The sequence below is a fragment of the Martes martes genome (assembly GCF_963455335.1).
Source record: "Martes martes genome assembly, chromosome: 12".
In the NCBI taxonomy this organism is placed as follows: domain Eukaryota; kingdom Metazoa; phylum Chordata; class Mammalia; order Carnivora; family Mustelidae; genus Martes; species Martes martes.
This window is the reverse complement of record NC_137900.1, coordinates 21,156,045-21,175,353: the sequence shown is the minus strand read 5'-3', so window position 1 is coordinate 21,175,353 and position 19,309 is coordinate 21,156,045. Positions and strand designations below refer to the sequence as shown.

General features: G+C 37.6%; 1 pseudogene across 1 annotated transcript; it reads right to left on the bottom strand.

Annotated features, from left to right (window-relative positions):
- Positions 1–876: 876 nt before the first annotated feature.
- LOC308353289 (large ribosomal subunit protein eL21-like) lies at positions 877–1,783 on the bottom strand (annotated as a pseudogene). Its single transcript has 2 exons — positions 1,632–1,783; positions 877–1,200 (listed from the first exon to the last, which is right to left on the bottom strand). The product of its transcript is annotated as a large ribosomal subunit protein eL21-like (transcript).
- Between the last annotated feature and the right edge of the window lie 17,526 nt (positions 1,784–19,309).

Sequence of the window (19,309 nt, the reverse complement as noted above, 5' to 3'; positions counted from 1 at the left end):
AAGATGAAGATAAACTTTCTGGTGGGCAATTTTAATGTATACATTTTTATTACCACCATCATGATCAGAATACAGATAGTTCTATCACCCTCAAATCTTCCCTTGGGCTACCCCTATAGCCACATCCTCCCCCATCCCTAACCCCTGTCAACTACTAATCTATTTTATGTCACTACAGTTCTGTCTTTTTGTGAATGCCTTATAAATGAATTCATATATCATGTTTTATTTTGAGAGTGGCTCCTTTTATTCAGTACAATGATCTTGAGATGGGACCCAAGTTGTGCACACCAATAGTTTGTTCCTTTTTTCTTGCTGAGTAGTTTCCACTATATAAGAGTACCATGGTGGTTTATTCATTCTTTCATTGAAGAGTATTTGAGTTATTTCTAGGTTTTGGAAATTATGAATAATGCTGCTATAAACTATTCATGTATAGATTTTTGTGTAAATATACGTTTCAGATTCTTTAGGGAAAACAGCTAGGAGTGGGATTGCTATAGCCTATGCTTCGTGTGTGTTTAACTTTATCAGAGAGGGTCTGTCATTTTGCTTTGCCATCACTGCTTTGTATGTGAGTTCCAGTTGCTCTGCTTCCTTGTCAATGCTTGGTGTTAGAAGTTTTAATTTTAGTTCTTCTGTTAGAGGTAGTAATATCACATCATTTTTAAAATTTGCATTTTCCTACTGACTCACGGTGTTAAACATCTTTACATGGGCTTCTTTGCTCTCTGTATCTCTTCTTTGGTGAATTGTCTGTTCAAGCGTTCTGCCTAATTTTTAACTGGGTTGTTTTCTTTCTCTTGGGGTTTATTGTTGTTGTTGTTTGTTTTGTTTTATTTTACATTCCAGAGGCCTTTTACTTTTTTATACATATCATGGCATGAACTCATAGGGAATAGGTTCCAGCAGCTCAGGCTCCTTTCCACTGGTTTTACCAAAGTGTGCTTCACTGGATGGAGTAGGCTGGCACTTCAGGTGAACCTAAGTACTTTTCTCTTTGGCTTCCTTCTTTTTGATCATTTTTTCTTCACATGCTTCAGGAAGCTGTCCTGACTCTTTGTGTTTAGTATACTTAATGCATATATTAATTTTCTTGGCAAGAAGCTTGCTCTTAGCTTGTTTGTTTAGAACAATGCTAACAGCATCCTGGGTAACCTAGACCCTGCAATTTTGCCATGGTAACACTTGTGGGGCATTCTTTTTTGAACAGCAACTATTCTCTCTCTCTTTCTTTTTTTAAAAAAGATTTTTAGGGGCACCTGGGTGGCTCAGTGGGTTAAGGCCTCTGCCTTTGGCTCGGGTCATGATCCCAGGGTCCTGGGATCGAGCCCCGCATCGGGGTCTCTGCTCAGCAGGGAGCCTGCTTCCTCCTCTCTCTCGCCTGTCTCTCTGCCTACTTGTGATCTCTGTCTGTCAGATAAATAAATAAAATCTTAAAAAAAAAGATTTTTAAAATTTATGTATCAGATAGAGAGAGAGAGAGAGAACATACAAGCAGGCGGAGTGGCAGGCCAAGGGAGAAGCAGGTTCCCTCCCAAGCAAGGAGCCCAGTGTGGGTCTTGATCCCGGGACTCTGGGATCATGACCTGAGCTAAAAGCAAACACTTAACCAGATGAGCCACCCAGACCTCCCTTGAACAGTGACCATTCTCTTGATGTCAACAGTATCACCTTTCTTGTAGATTCACATGTATGTGGCCTAAGGAGCAACTCCATGTTTCCTAAAAGGCCTAGAGAACATGTAGTGGGTACCTCTCCTCTTTCCCTTTGTGTTGGTCATTTTGACAAATTACGGGACGATGACAGTTCTGGCAAAAAGGAAGAAATTTCTGTTGAGTTTTGAAGTTCAGAATCCAAATAATTTGTAATTGACTTTGTCATTATATGCTCCCTTAAATGTATCTTTCATAGAGCAAAGGTAAATAATTTTGATGAAGGTTGGCTTATCAATTGTTTTCGTTTATGGATCATGCTTTTCGTATTATATCTAAGAATTATTTGCTTTATTCCCAGGTAACAAATATTTTCTTCTGAAAGTTTTATAGTTAATATTTTACATTTAAATCTATGATTCATCTTGAGTTAATTTTTGCAGAAAGCATGAAGTTTAGGTTGAGATCCATTTTATTGCATATGGATGTATGTCTTACTGTTTGTTGGATGGATGGATGTATGTCTTACTCTTTGTTGTAAGGCCATCCTTCCTCCATTGAATTGCTTTTGCACTTTGGTCAGAATTAATTAGTATACTTGTGTGGGTCTCTTTCCAAGCTTTTAATACAGTTCCATTTACCTATGTGTCTATCCCACCACTAACATCACAATGTTTTGATCACTGAAGATTTATAATAAATCTTAAAATTGCAACTCTTTTCCAGAACTCTTCTGGCTATCCTGGTTTCCATGCCATTGCATATATATTTTAGAATAAGCTTTCTATAACTACAAGAAACAATCCAGTTGGGATTTTGATTGGAATTACATTCAGTCTATAGGCCAATTTGAGAGTCATTGGAATTTTACCCATGTTGAATCTTGCAATCCATGAACACAATGTGTCTCCAAATATTTCAGTATCCTTTGATTTTTGTCACTATTTTCATTTTTATCATATAGATCTTATACATGTTTTGTTAGATTTATACATAAATGTGTTAATTTTTAGAGCTATTTAAAAATACTTACAATTAAAAAATCATAATACTCATATACATATATAATTTAATTTGGTTTTCAGTTGTTTATTGCTAGTAAATACAGGTGTAATTAATCAGTGTATGCTAAACCTTACTACACAGTTATTAGTACTAGAATTTGGAATTTTCTACATAAATACTCATGTTGCCTGTAAATAAAAACAGTACTGCTTTTTCTTTCCAATTTGTATACCTATTTTTCTTACCTTATTTCACTGGCAGGGACTTCCATTACAGTGTTGAATAGGTGAGGTGAGAGTTAACCTCTTTGCTTTTTGTTTAATCTTATGGAAGAAGCATTCAATCTTTTGCTGTTAAGTAGCATCTTGTCTCTAAGGTTTTCTGTGTGCCCTTTTATCAGGCTGGGCAAATTCTTTCTTTTCCTAGTTTACTTCAAATTTTTAAAATGAGCAGGTGTTTAGTTTTGTAAAATGATTTTTCTGCATCTGTTAATATAATCTTGTCTTTTCTTCTTTAATGTGGTAGATTACTTTGCCTTTTGAATATTAAACTAATGTTTCAATCCTGGGTTATATTCCATTTGGTCATGGTGTGATCTTCTTTTTCGATATTGCTGGGATTGATTTTCTACTATTTTATTGAGGATGTTTGCATATATGTTCATGAGGGTTATTCATCTATAGTTCTCTTTCTCTCTGTTTCTCTTTTTCTCTCCATACTGTTTGTGTCTAATTTTTGTAGACATAGGATAAATGTTGGCCTCATAAAATAAGTTGTTTAGTTTTTCTACAAGTATTCTTAAAGATTACAAAATACATATTTAACCTCACATAATCTACTGAAAACCAGTGTTTTCCACTTTATTAGGAAGATAGCAAACTTATCCTTTCTTCCACTGGTTGGATAATTCCTATTGTTTGTCTTCAACTTCATCAACCCTATCCTCTACCAACTCCATTATGCTGTTTAGCCCATCTGGTGAGGTTTGTTTTTGTTTTTTGAGTTTATTACCATTTTAGTCCTAAAATTTCTAATTCATTCTTGCTAATATCTTCTATTCCTGTGTTGAGAATTTCTATTTTTCTATTTAACTTGAGTGCTTTTGTTTCCTTTTTCATGTGTATACATATTTTAAAAACACTATTTGCTACATATTTTTAAAAACACAGGTCATTTGTATTCAGTGTGCATATAATAATTTCTGTTTTTGATTTAAATTGTTCAGTACATCATAAGTAACTCTTTTTTTAAAATTATTTTTATTAACATATAATGTATTATTTGCTCTAGGGGTACAGGTCTGTGAATCATCAGGCTTACACATTTCACAGCACTCACCATAGCACATACCCTCCCCAATGTCCATAACCCAACCACCCTCTCCCTACCCAGCCACCCCCCCAGCAACACTCAGTTTGTTTCATGAGATTAAGTCTTGTGGTTTGTCTCCCTCCCTATCCCATCTTTTTTCATTTTTCTTCCCTTCCCCCAACCCCCCCGCTCTGCCTCTAAAATTTCTCATATCAGAGAGATCGTATGATGATTGTCTTTCTCTGATTGACTTATTTTGCTCAGCATAATACCCTCTAGTTCCATCCACATCATTGCAAATGGCAAGATTTCATTTCTTTTCATGGCTGCATAGTATTCCATTGTATATATACATACCACTTCTTCTTTATCCATTCATCTGTTGATGGACATCTAGGTTCTTCCCATAGTTTGGCTGTTGTGGACATTGCTGCACAACATTTGGATGCACATGCCCCTTCGGATCACTACATTTGTATCTTTAGGGTAAATAACCAGTAGTGCAATTACTGGGTCATAGAATAGCTCTATTTCCAACTTTTTGAGGAACTTCCATGCTGTTTTCCAGCTGGCTGCACCAGCTTGCATTCCCATCCAACAGTGAGGGAGGGTTCCCCTTTCTCCTCATCCTCGCCAGCATCTGTAGTTTCCTGACTTGTTAATTTTAGGCATTCTGACTGGTGTGAAGTGGTATCTCACTGTGGTTTTGATTTGTATTTCCCTGTTGGCAAGTGATGTGGAGCACTTTTCATGTGCCTGTTGGCCATTTGGATGTCTTCTTTGCAGAAATGTCTGTTCATGTCCTCTGCCCATTTCTTGATTGGATTCTTTGTTCTTTGGGTGTTGAGTTTGATATGTTCTTTATGGATTTTGGATACTAGTCCTTTATCTGATATGTGATTTGCAAATATCTTCTCCCATTCTGTCAGTTGTCTTTTGATTTTGTTGACTCTTTTCATTTCTGTGCAGAAGCTTTTGATCTTAATGAAGTTCCAATAGTTCATTTTTGCCCTTGCTTCCCTTGCCCTTGGTGATGATTCTAGGAAGAAGTTGCTGTGGCTGAGGTCAAAGAGGTTGCTGCCTCTGTTCTTCTCAAGGATTTGGGTGAATTCCTGTCTCACATTGAGGTGTTTCATCTATTTGGAGTCTATTTTTGTGTTATGTAAGGAAATAACCCAGTTTCTTTCTTCTGCATGTGGCTGTCCAATTTTCCCAACACCATTTGTTGAAGAGACTATCTTTTTTTCCATTGGACATTCTTTTCTTCTTTGCTGAAGATTAGTTCACCATAGAGTTGAGGGTCTATTTCTGGGCTCTCTATTCTGTTCAACTGATCTCTGTGTCTGTTTTTGTGACAGTACCATACTGTCTTGATGATGACAGCTTTGTAACAAACTTTGAAGTCTGGAATTGTGATGCCACTGACCTTGGCTTGCTTTTTCAACATTCCTCTGGCTATTCAGGGTCTTTTCTGGTTCCATATAAAATTTAGGATTATTTGTTCCATTTCTCTGAAAAAATTTGATGGTATTTTGATAGGGATTGCATTAAATGTGTAGATTGCTTTGGGTAGCATCAAAATGTTCACAATATTTGTTCTTCCAATCCATGAGCATGGAACATTTTTCCATTTTTTGTGTCTTCCTCAGTTTATTTCAGGAGCACTTTATAGTTTTCTGTGTACAGATTCTTTGCCTCTTTGGTTAGGTTTATTCCTAGGTATCTTATGGTTTTGGGAGCAATTGGAAATGGGATCGACTCTTAAATTTCTCTTTCTTCTGTCTTGCTGTTGGTGTATAGAAATACAACTGATTTCTGAACATTGATTTTATATCCTGACACTTTACTGAATTCCCGTATGAGTTCTAGCAGTTTTGGAGTGGAGTTTTTTGGGTTTTCCACATAAAGTATTGTATCATCTGCAAAGACTGAGAGTTTGATTTCTTCTTTGCCAATTTGGATGCCTTTTATTTCTTTTTCTTCTTATCATCTTTTTCGGATGCCTTTTTATTTCTTATTTCTTATTTCTTTTTCTATTTCTGATTGCTAAGGCTAGAACTTCTGGTACTAAGTTGAATAGCAGTTGTGATAGTGGACATCCTTACCGTGTTCCTGACCTTAGAGGAAAAAACTCTCTGTTTTTCCCATTGAGAATAATATTCGCTTTGGGTTTTTCATAGATGGCTTTGATGATATTGAGGAATGTACCCTCTATCCCTACACTTTAAAGAGTTTTGATCAAGAAAGGTGCTGTACTTTGTCAAATGCTTTTTCTGCATCTATTGAGAGTATCACATGGATCTTCTTCTTTCTTTTATTAAGTATCACATGGATCTTCTTCTTTCTTTTATTAATGTATCATATCACATTGAATGATTTGCGGATGTTGAACCAACCTTGCAGCCCAGGAATAAATTCCACTTAGTCATGGTGAATCATCCTTTTAATGTACTATTGGATCCTAATGTACTGTTGGATCCTACTGGCTAGAGTTTTGGTGAGAAATTTTGGCTCTGTATTCATCAAGGATATTTGTCTGTAATTCTCCTTTTTGATGGGGTCTTTTTCTCATTTTGGGATCAAAGTAATGCTGTCCTCATAAAATGAGTTTGGAAGTTTTCCTTCCATTTCTATTTTTTTGGAACAGTTTCAGGGTAATAGGTATTAATTCTTCTTTAAATGTTTGGTAGGATTTCTCAGGAAAGCCATCTGGCCCGGGGCTCTTGTTTGTTGGGAGATTTTTGATTACTGCTTAGTCTCCCTACTGGTTATAGGTCTGTTCAGTTTTTTGGTAGTTTTTATGTCTTTAGGAATGCACCCATTTCTTCCAGATTGTCAAATTTGCTGGCGTATAGTTGCTCATAATATGTTCTTATAATTATTTGTATTTCTTTGGTGTTAGTTGTGGTCTCTCCTCTTTCATTCATGATTTTATTAATGTGGGTCCTTTCTCTTTCTTTTTGATAAGTCTGGCTATTATGAATTCTTTCAAAGAACCAGCTCCTAGTTTCGTTGATCTGTTCTACTGTTCTTTTGGTTTCTAGTTCATCAATTTCTGCTCTGATCATTATGATTTCTCTTCTCCTGCTGTTTTTAGGCTTTCTTTGATGTTCTTTCTCCAGCTGCTTTATGTAATAGGGTTAGGGTGTGTACTTGAGACCTTTCTTGTTTCTTGAGAAAGGTGTGTATCACTATATACTTTCCTCTCAGGACAGCGTTTGATGTGTCCCTAAGATTTTGAACAGTTGTGTTTTCATTTTCATTTGTTTCCATGAATTTTTTCAATTCTTCTTTAATTTCCTGGTTGACCCATTCATTCTTTAGTAGGATGCTCTTTAGCCTCCCTGTATTTGAGTCCTTTCCTACTTTCCTCTTGTGATTGAATTCTAGTTTCAGAGTATTGCAGTATAAAAATATGCAGGGAATGATTCCAATCTTTTGGTTCTGGTTGAGACCATATTTGTGACCCAGGGTGTGATCTATTCTGGAGAATGTTCCATGTGCACTAGAGAAGAATGTGTATTCTGTTGCTTTGGGATGGAATGTTCTGAATATATTTGTAATGTCCATCTGGTCCAGTGTGTCATTTAAGGCCTTTATTTACTTGTTGGTCTTTTGCTTGGATGATCTGTCCATTTCAGTGAGGGAGGTGTTAAAGTTCCCTACTATTATTGTAGTATTGCCAATGTGTTTCTTTGATTTTGGTATTAATTGGTTTATATAGTTGGCTGCTCCCATGTTAGGGGTATAGATATTTAAAATTGTTAGATCTTCTTGTTGGACAGACCCTTGAAGTATAATATAGTGTCCTCCTCATCTTTTATTGTAGTCTTTGGCTTAAAATCTAATTTATCTGATATAAGGATTGCCACCCCAGCTTTCTTTACATGTCCATTAGCATGATAAGTTGTTTTCCATCCCCTCACTTTAAATCTGGAGGCATCTTTGGGTCTAAAATGAGTTTCTTGTAGAAAGCATATCAATGGGTCTTTTTTTTTTTTAATCCATTCTGATACCTTGTATCTTTTGATTGGGGCATTTAGCCCATTTACATTCAGGGTAACTATTGAAAGATATGAATTTAGTGCCACTGTATTGCCTGTAATTTGACTGTTACTGTATATTTCTCTATTCCTTTATTATTTTATTTTATTATTATTTATGTGTGTGTGTGTGTGTGTGTGTGTATTTTTTTTTTAATATATTAGACTGCTGAATAGAACAGAGCCACCCATTTGATTTTGGATGTATTTTTGTCTCTTTGAAGAAACCAACTTCCAAAATTTTAATGAAAGAAAAACTTACATATATACAAAAATAAGGGTAAAGATGATGAAGGGATGGAATATGACTGTAAAAATAAAAATTTAAAAAGATTCTAAAGAAGGATTTGATAAGATAAGTTGGTTGGGAAAAGAACAGGGACTCCTGGGTGGCTCAGTGGGTTAAGCTGCTGTCTTCAGCTCAGGTCATGTTCCCAGGGTCCTGGGATCGAGTACCACATCAGGCTCCTTCCTCAGCAGGGAGCCTGCCTTTCTATCCACCTCTGCCTGCCTCTCTGCCTGCTTGTGTGCTTTCTCTCTCTCTCTCTTTCTGACAAATAAATAAATAAAATCTTAAAAAAAAGAAAGAAAGAAAGAAAAGAACAAAAGAGAGAATGTGATCAGACTGGAGACTAGAACAAAGTCGTGTGATAGATTTAAGGTATATCTGGTCTTTTAGAAGAAATTGTATTCCAGAATTTTAAAGAAAAAAATATCTGTATGAAAACAAAAAATAAGGTTAAATACAGTGAAGGGATAAAATATGACACTAACAATGAAAAGATTTTTTTTTAAGGTACTGTTAAGATAAAATAGTTAAAAAAAATTAAAAGAGGAAAGAGGAAAAATTTTAAAAATAGAATAAGACAAAAAGTAAAATTAAAAAAATGTAACTTTGTAAGACTAAAGGATCATGAGAAAAATGCCATGAATTCTTTCATTGCTTTCCCCTAGCTCTGGAGTTCTGCAGTTCTTGCGGATCCGTGAACTCAGTCTTGGCTGGATGTTGTTGCTGATCTTCTGGGGAGGGGCCTGTTGCTGTGATTCTCAAATGTCTTTGCCTGAGGCAGAATTGCACTGCCCTTGCCAGGGGCCAGGCTAAGTAATCTGCTTGGGTTTTCTCTCAGTAGCTTTTGTTCCTTGAACACTTTCCTTAAAGCTTTGGAGAACCTGAATGAAAATAGCGGCCTCCCAATATCTGGCCTGTAGGAGCTGTAAGTTCAGGGCCCCCTTCCTTAGCGAGCCCTCAGAGAAAATCAGTCAATCCCCACTGTCTCCCTGGCCTCTGGCCACACTCTGTGCTCATGGGGCCTGTGACCGAGTGTTTCTATCTCTGGTGCACAGCTCCGTTTGTAGTCTCCAACCCCAGCAGATTCCTGCAGTCCACTCCCATGCCGCTCCTCCCAGAGGAGGAAGGAGGGTGTCTCTCTGGATCTCGTGGGGTCCTGCTCAAAGAGCAGTGGCCTGACTGTGCCTTGGATCATAGCTTAAGGTAACCCAGAGCTGAGAGCTCACTCTTTGGCCCCAGCTCTGTCTCTGTAGCCAGTTTCCCTGCTCCAATACCTGGGAGCTCTACCACACTCAGACACCCCCGTTCTTTTTGTGACCCCACAGGTCCTGGGAACACAGTGTCCCCACAAGGGCTCCACCCCTGCTTGGCCTCTGGAGGGATGGCCTTCAGTGGAGCAGACTTCTAAAAGTTCTGCTGCTCCACTGCTTGCTGGGATCTGACCCCGTCCCCCCCACCGCCGGTCTATCTTCCCATGGCTTCAGCATTCAGTTCTCCACACACCCTACCTTCCAGAAAGTGGTCAATTTTCTCTTCCTAGAATTGCTGCTCTTCTCTTCTATCTCCTATTGAGTTTGTAGGAAGATTGTAGGAATGGTTTGATAACTATCTAGCTGAACTCCTGCGACCTAATATTGTTTCAGTCTGATACTCCTCTGCCATCTTGCCAGCCCACTCCTCAGAAGTAACTCTTAATGAATTATCCTAAATTAGCCAGAAAAATATTTTGATTCCTGATTATTGACAAATCTCATCATCTTAAGTGAGACAAAATGATCCATCTAATGAAGATAGCCTCTTCTCCCCAACATCACTAATGATAAAATTTACTAGAGAGGAGAAACCAGGGAGGAATGTGCCATGCCCATAGGGGCAAGAACTTGGAAAGGGAGCAGCAGTATTTCTAAGGTGGTGACACAGACTAAGATCAGGTAAGTTGCTCTTTCAGATGCCTCCCTCTTGACGTTCTTTGAGATAACAGGCAAAGTCACTTAATAGGCACTTAGCAGTGTACAAGTCTTAGTATAAGAGTGCTAAGTAATCAGTATCATTTACACGAAGAAAACACCAAGAGCATGAGACTTTTTGATATTGGCACTAGATACTAGGAATTATTTATGGAATGATGATAGGATGGCATCATGGTATTTGCCCTTTATCTCCTACATCTGGTCAGTAGGCCTGTTTTTGTTGGCAGTGCCTGTTTCTAATGTGTGTTTAATTCAACTGAGGTGGGGAATGGGCAAGGAAGGCTTGACACAGGCTGAAATTGTCAGCTCAGTCATCATTTTGTGTCATACTGGCAAGATGTAAGTCTCAGCAGGACAAAGTTAGCAAGGTGTTGTGAGACTAAAACTGGAATATAGTAACTGTGGTGTCTGGTGAGACAGCCATCTCTGCCATGCATGTATGATGCTTTCAACTCCACGTGTCTGTGGATCAGCTGCTGCTGTGGGTGCTGACAAATGTCACACACACAGGACTGAAAAGTGTCTCACCTCATGCCATGTAATTCTCACCTCCGCATCGGGGCTTCCTGGTTCACTGAACATGAGACACTGCAGGATTCTGAAAGTCACCAAGAGTTAATGCCTGGTGTAGCCAAAACTTTGATAAGTGGAAGCTACTTGCAAATTATTTCCCTCTGCCTTTTCTCTGTGTTCTCAAAGAACAGTCCTGAGTTATAATTTGTATGACTTCTTAGAGCAAGGGCTCAGGATACCAAGCTAGCAATTGCATTTATTGGCAGCCACCTGATATACACTTTTTTACTAGCACCCCTTCCATCCCTACTTGACTCTCTTTTTGTCTTTTCTGATCCCGGGTACTGCAGTCCCTAATCACACATTAGCCCTTAAAGCTATGTCTAATGTTCTATTTTCTGGGGAACATTGGCCAAGACACATAATAACATTATTACTTAATTAAGAGACCCATGTGAAATATAATAAAATATGAGATAAGCATTTCCAGTTAATATGGATATTAAATAATTATGTGTAGTTTACTGCAGTGAAATTTGTTTGCTTCACTTTTCAAATTTAATTTTAGCTTCCTCTTTGTACTGCTGAGCACTCAAGGGGACTCTGGGCTTCAGCTTTTTAACAGGTGTGTGCTGGGGAATCTGTGCTCAGTAAATAGTTGTTAATTACCCTAGAGTTGTTTTAATAGACACTTAAGCAATACATAATATGGAGGTAAAACTGATTTTTATATCCCCTCAGAATTGCATAACACACTACAAACAAGTTTATAATATCCTTGGGTCTTTAAAATAATCATGTGAGGTAAGCAGGAAAGCAGGTTTATTTATCTCATGTAGGAATGTAATTGGGGTTCAGGGAGATAAAGAGATTTACCTTAGGTCACAGATGAGATAACTGTCAGAACCAGAGTCAGGTTTACCAACATTTGTTCTTTCCCTATTGATCTCTTTTATATCAGGTGTTTGCAGTCATTGGGTCTTGTAAATGGATATTTTGAATTCATCTATTGAAACATCTGTAATACAGTGTGATCTTTCAGTTGATGTTAATTTTTTTAAAAAGGCTTCTGGTTTAGGGGCACCTGGGTGGCTCAGTTGGCTAAGCTTCTGCCTCTTGATTTAGGCTCAGATCATGATCTCAGGGTTGTGAGACCAAGCCTGGTGTCAGGCTCTGTGCTGGGTGTGGAGCCAGCTTAGGATTCCCTCTCTCCCTTTCTGGCCCTCCCCATGCCTCCCTGCCCCTGCTTGCAGGAGCTCTCTCTCTCTCTCTTAAAAAAAAAAAAAATCTAGTTTCTAGTTTATATGATGGAATATAAAATACATAATATGTGATAAAATGAACTTGAAATAAATTAATCAATTCTGTAAAAGAAGCAAGTTGCATCTCACCTAGACTTTCATCTTGACATATCCTATGTTCTTTTATAAATGGTTATTATCCTAAATATGTTTCATTTGTTTATTTTAAAAAATACTTTTTCAAAACTCTTTGCTTCTCTATTCTGATCTTTGCACATCTTCATTAAAGCTCTTATTGGAACAAAATGTATGATTGGCTATTTTTTGTAAATAACAGGAGAGTTTTCTTTTCTGTTTACTGAGCATAGTCTTACACTGCTATAGGAGAATTTATATCTATAGCTCTAATATGTACTAATGAGATATGTAAGCATAAATAATCGATATATGAAAAGCAAATACATTATATCAGAAGTACCTAATATGCATTATGTTATAAATAACTATGTACTTCATTTTTTATATATTTGGACTAATCTTGGTACAGTAAGAGTTAAATAGTATTTTTAAATATAAAACATTTTGGAAGAGTTTTGGCAATCAAGCTAAGTTAAATGAAGTACAGTATTTCTTTATGTATTTTTTCTTTATGATAATTGTTGTGTGCTTTGCACCATACAGTTTCTCAAATGATGGTGGAGGCATAAAATGTGTAATAATTAGTTACTGCTTAGGTATCAACAAATCTTACTTCAATACCTTCTGTATGTACAATAAAGGAGAAACCGAAATATTTTTTTCTGTGTGTCAACATTCTCACTCCTCGTACTTCATTAAATCAAGATGATATAAATCCCTGAAGACTGAAGTACAAATTTTAGAGCTGTATTGATTTAACCTTCCCTTTGTAAATATTTCATAGTTCTATAATGTGCAAATGTAGTCACACACAGAACAAAGGATTGTACTTTTCTGTTAGTATGCAGAGGAGGTAACTGACAGCTTTTATTATACCATTTAGAAAATAATACATATGAAAATGTGTAAGAATATTTTGTCATTATTATGGATGTCAAGGAAAATTGATGAAACATTGTTTTTAAAGCCAAGATTTTTGTAGAGAATACTTTAATGTGCCATTTTCAAACATAAATCCATTTGCCTCTTATAATTTAAAGTTTTTCCTCTTAATATTTTTAAAAATTACTTATTGGTTCTTTTCAGGTAAGGGGCTTTTATTTGTTGGTGGTGGTCTTTTATCTCTCTCTCTCTCTCTCTCACTGACACTGAAGAAACTCAGGATTTAAATATGTGATATTCTGGTAACTTCCATAGCATCATACGGTAAAGTTGTGGGGGTAGGTATAAAGATAAATATTTCATGAAGGATCCATCAAGGAGAAGTAACCTTTCTCATCTAAGGATTGGGAGTACGGCTGTAAAAATGACAACTATGTTATACTACTGTTTAATGTTTCTTTCTTTCTAAGCTTTATATAAAAATAAAGCCATAGCCAACCTAGAAGATTTTTGTGAATGCTGATATATCAAGACATAACAAAAATAGTTTTCTGCACCATAGAAATGACATCAAAAAGAAGATGATTATTTGTTATTTAAGTACTTACTTGGCTAAGAGGGAGGCAGAGAAAATGGATCTTTGATGAATGATTGGGGCTAATATCATGAGATAATCGCATGACCTACTTTTGTTAAAGAAAAAGTTTGGTAATTACACACATATACACACACACAGTTTAGAATAAGAATATTATAGATTTATAAACTGGCAACTTAGTTCATTGAAACCAAAATTCAGTGTATACTGAAGCTGACTACATTTGGAACTTAAAGAATACAGGAATGTATATAAAGACAGTTTCTGCAAACAGGGGCCTGACCTTTCACTAGAGGGCAAACTTTAATCAGGACAAATGGACTTTTGAGTATTTGTAGTGAATTTTCTTACAAAATTTTGCCATGAAAATATAATACTACGTTATATAAAAGGAAGGTTAATTATATTCAATTTCTTGTACTAATTCTTTAATTTAGGATCAGATGACTAATTTAGATTACTGTATCAGGGGTGTGTGTTTATGTATTGTGTTGTGCGTGTGTTCACATGTGTGTGTATCATAGTGCACCATGTAATGCCATTTAGAATGAGTTTTATTTTCTTAGAGACAGTTCAGGCTTTATTGATTTTAACATTTCTGATTATTCCCTCATTGTGTTTTCTGTAGAAAGTGCCTAGATTTCCCAACACAGATTCAAATTAAAGCATGGGAAGGTATGGCTACTTATAAACATCCCATCCGTCCTGCCCTTTTATCACTGAATATACATGTAGGAAATGATGTTATTTAGAAATCATAGTTATCTTGTGATCTCAAAGTCTGCTTTTTCTTATTTTCAACTCCTTCCCACATACATATTTCCAGGTCAAGCCTTACCTACCTGTTCTCTCTATCTGTTGTAATAACTGGAACATGGTTACTTATATCATTTAAAAAGAACGTGTTGATCACTTGTGATGTGTTAGATATGTCCCTTAAATGTAAGTTGCAGAAAAGATCTGTATCTTTAGGACAATCTCCTTTACTTATCTGTCCCTTTCATAGGTTTCAAAAAGAGCTGGGTATGATGTAGTAACTTCTTAGAAGATGTAAATTACTTTTACTGGGGGTTTAAAAATAAACATTTCTTTGAAAGATCCATCAAGGATGAAGTGATCTTTCTCATCTAAGGATTGGGAGTTCTTCTTTCTTTTCTTTTTTTTTAGGTGAGTCCCCCATCTCCTACACACTGGGGTCTTTGTTGCTGTGTGACTCATGGCTGCAGCCCCAGGGATAAGGTATGTCTAGGACTGTCCCAGGCTTATGCCTGCCTGAGGCTTTTGGGAAGGGCATAGGTTGATTTCCTAGCCTCGGCGTCCTGTGGTCTACCCAGCAAAGCAAGAGCCAGGTGGGTGAGGGGACCATGCCTTGGGGTGTACTGGGACTGGGACAAAAGTGTGTAGACCCACTGAGTGCTGGATGCTAGTGAGGAGCCACTGGGGGAAAGGACAGGGTGATGTCTGTGTGTCATAAAGCCCCTCTGCCTGCTGTGAACATGGGTTGGGTGGGGATGGCTTTAACCACAATGAAAAGTGAGGAAACAGGCTCAGAGAAAGGACTAGTGTGGTCTGGGGTGAGGCGCTTCCCTAAAGAAGCTGGACTCCTGGGACACTGCCACCCGCCCTTCTCAGGCCAGGTTCTCTGGAAGAGTTCCCCCGTGCTCCCCACCAGCACCCCCTACCTTTACTTTGGGGGACACTTGTTCAGACCTGCTCCCCACCCCTCTCATGATGGGCTTTGTTTGGGCTCTCATCCCCAAGCAAGCATCTGGAGAGGCAGGCCCAGGTGGCACTGGTCTCTCAGGGGAATGCCACAGCTAAGGATCTCAGTCCTGTTGTCCTTTTTGGGGTGCAAGGGGAGACTGGTCTGCCTGAGCCCTGAAAGGCTGCTTCATGGGTTGACCCTCCTTTAGGGCCTGGCTCTGCAGGCAAACCCCATTTGGACAGCATGTCTACAGACAGGGAGACAAAGTAAGTAAACAGAACAGAAAATGCCTACTGCATCTGTTTATTTATTTCATTTATTCAACACTCAAATAAATGGAAACAAATGTTTCTTTTTTTTTTTTAAAGATTTATTTATTTATTTGACAGACAGAGATCACAAGTAGGCAGAGAGGCAGGCAGAGAGAGAGAGGAGGAAGCAGGCTCCCTGCTGAGCAGAGAGCCTGATGTGGGGCTCAATCCCAGGACCCTGGGATCATGACCTGAACCAAAAGCAGAGGCTTTAACCCACTGAGCCACCCAGGCACCCCACAAATGTTTCTTGAACACCTGAACTATGTTGTGGGTTCTAAGAGGTAGAGCATTCCTGTCTCCTTGAAGGCATGATGGTCCTCAGTGCTGGTCGAGGGATGATGGTGTTGCTTCTCTGGGCTTGGTTTGATACTTGGACTCCTCTCTGCTTTTGTGACTAAACTTTAGATCCTCTTACCATAGTTTGGTAAAGAACCCTTGAAAATTCAGGTATCTTTGGGTGGTCAAAAAAAGTGCTATGAGACATTGAGTGAGTAGCTGTATTTCTCAAGAAAATAAAATGGTATCTTTAGGATTAAATGAGAAAGTATATGTAAAATGCCTATAAGGAGCCTAACATAGAGAAACTTTTAATTGTTTGCTGTTATTATTTATAAAAGCACATTTTTTGTATAAATAGTGTTTTTCTAAATGTGGGTAGTTAAGACTCAGATTTAAGTAAAAGTTGTTAGTGCCAGGTACTGTGCTGGGAGCTTTCTTAGGTGTTATCACATACAATTCCTAAAGCAATCTTCCAACTCTGGAAAAATGTTTCTTTTTTTAGTAAACGAGCAATCTGAGTTTCAAAGTAGTTAAGCTACTTGTTTAATGTCACACATTAAATGTCTCCAAATTCCAAGTTTAATGTTCATGGATATGCATTAATAATAATTATAATATTTGTTACACTTATTAGGCATTGAATCTGTTTAGGCAATATATTCACTTAATCATATGTTACATCATTTAATCCTCACAATATATCTATGAGGAAACAGCCAAAGACTCGGTTAAGATTCAAAGAGGCCAAACTCTTCGCCTACACAGGCAGGAGTTATAGAGCAATGATTTAAATCCAAATCCATGGGAATCTGAAGTCTGTGGTGGTCCTACTCCTTTATGATATCCATTGTTTCAGAAGCTATTCCTACCAAATGAGAGTCAATTTGAGCAGGAGAAACACACAACTTTTGCCTCAATGTGACAATACTGTAGACTGCTCCTAGTCTCTAGTCACAGGCTAGGAACTACTGGCAGTAGTACTACTACAGTCTCACGTTTGGTTTTTAATTGAGCTTCATGGCACTTCTGAAATGCCTTCAGCATCTCTGACTCCATATCCTTCCACCAGGTCTCTATTGGAGTAACTCCCAATCTCCAATCTCCCATTCACATTCTCCAAGCCTTAGAATAGCTAAAACCCCTGCTGCGAAGTCTTTCCTTCTACATCCAGTCTCCATAGAACTGTATTTTGGCTGTGTTCTGATGGTGCCCTGGGCTAATGTCCATCACCCACCAACCTGGAAGCTCTCCTCCCCCACCCCTGTCCCCAATGCCTTCCACCAAATTAGGTCTTTAAATTTCCTGTCCACCATAGAGCCTAGAATATGGAAGGTGCTTTAAAAAATTTGTTGAATGAGCAAATTAATAAAAATTTCTTCTTTCCCATGTCTTTTGTGATTCATTCTTTAGTAAGAACAATTTCTTTTCTCTACTGTTTAGACCATGCTTCTCCTCTGCCACCCACTCCGAAGTGGTTCCCCTCTTCCTGTTTGTGGGGAGCAAGAACATTATTTGGTTTAACAAGCTTTTAACCAGATCATTCTGGATTTCACATACCATTTCTGGGTTCTTAAACTCCCATTACCTCTGCTCTTTCTAGCTTGGCAAGTAACAATTTTTTTTTTTTTTCAAAACTGAACTTTGGGATCCTTTTTGTTCTGGTCTGAATTCCTGTTTGCTTTTGTCCCTAGGTGAGATACACACACACACACACACACACACACACACACACACACACACACACACATATATATATTCTTCAGCTATGTGTATATATATACATTCTTGGTTAGCTAAAAACCACATCCCAACATTCATGAGTGAACTATGACATAAATAGAAAAATCACAAACACTAATGCTAGATAGTCCAAATCTCCTCTGATCCACAGGATGAAGGAAGGGGGTGTGATCAGAGTGACTTCCAAACTTTACATCCTGAGATTATGATCTTTTTAGAAACTCTAGGCTAGGCTGTTTTAATTGGCCAAAAACTAAGCTCTGCTCTTGTGGAGTAGGAAATTACTCTCATTGGAATATTTTCAACTGTCTTACCACATTCTCTCCTCCCCTAATTAGATGCTACAGAAACCAGGGTTGGAATTAGTTACTAGAGATAGACATCACAATGATGGGCTTAGTAGGGACTTGTGACATGGCACATTTCCCTTGAGAAAGCTAGAACATAATATGTCCCTTGAGAAAGCTAGAATGTAATTACTAGAAACACATAATCATGATAGCATGATAGCATGTTGGTAATGACCAGACTATGCATTCTGCCAGACCCAAGTTTAAATTCTATTACCTCAATTTCTTAGAAGCTATCTTTTTGGACAAGTTACTTAACTTCCCTGAAGTCCAGTGTACTCATCTTTAAGTACCTAATCATCGTTAATTAAAATTTCATAGCGTATGTGTGGTGTGATAGTGTCTGCACAAACTGTGGGTCATACAAATACATGTTGTGTAATAATTTGCAAAGCATGATTACAAAAAGCAAACTTATTGGAAGGATAGTCCCTACCTCTACTACATACTCTAGAAAACTTAATTGCTTTGTATCTCTTTGTCTCCTTTTTAGACCTGTGCTATACATGGGAAGAGATGATTTTTTTAATTCATATTTTTATTCCAGGGCCTAGTAGAATCCATGGAACACAATAAACCTTCTTTAATATTTCTTAAATTAAGCCTTAAAGAGGTTCAGTTATTTCTTGAGGGTCCCTCCACAGGGAAGTTGCCCAATATGGGACACATGTAAATCATAAGTCCAATGGGCATTCCACTCTAATTTTCCAATGATGCAGATCTAGTAGGAACACTGCATGCATCCACTAGTGGTCCAGAACGTTATATATATTAAACAAAAAATGTGTTAGATATGACTTAAGCTAAACTAAAAGTTGCTTTCCTCTTAGCTCTGTATGTCTAATTAAACATGAGGTCTTAATATGTAAGAAATGAAGGGCAAAGCCATTAAAGGATATAGAGGGTACAGTGTCTTCATAGAACAATTCCTTCTTTAGGGGGAAAGACTTCAGCTACAGTGGCATTCAGCTTAAGGTCTATCATTTATATGGCTGATGGGGGAACATTTCTAAGGCGTAATTATTGAGTTGAACACTCTCTGTGCAATGACTACAACAGAAATGATGTTTGCAAGTCTTATATTTATGTGGTTTGAGGTCAGAATGAAGTTTATAATTTTCATTTTAATGTTTCTTATCTCTAAACAGATCCTTTCCATTAGTTGGTATACACTTTGCCTTAGTGAATATCCACTGAGCAACATAGATGTTAAATGACGCATTTTCATGCCAGAGAATGTCTCCCATGTTTCCAAATGAAATGTCATAAGTAATGA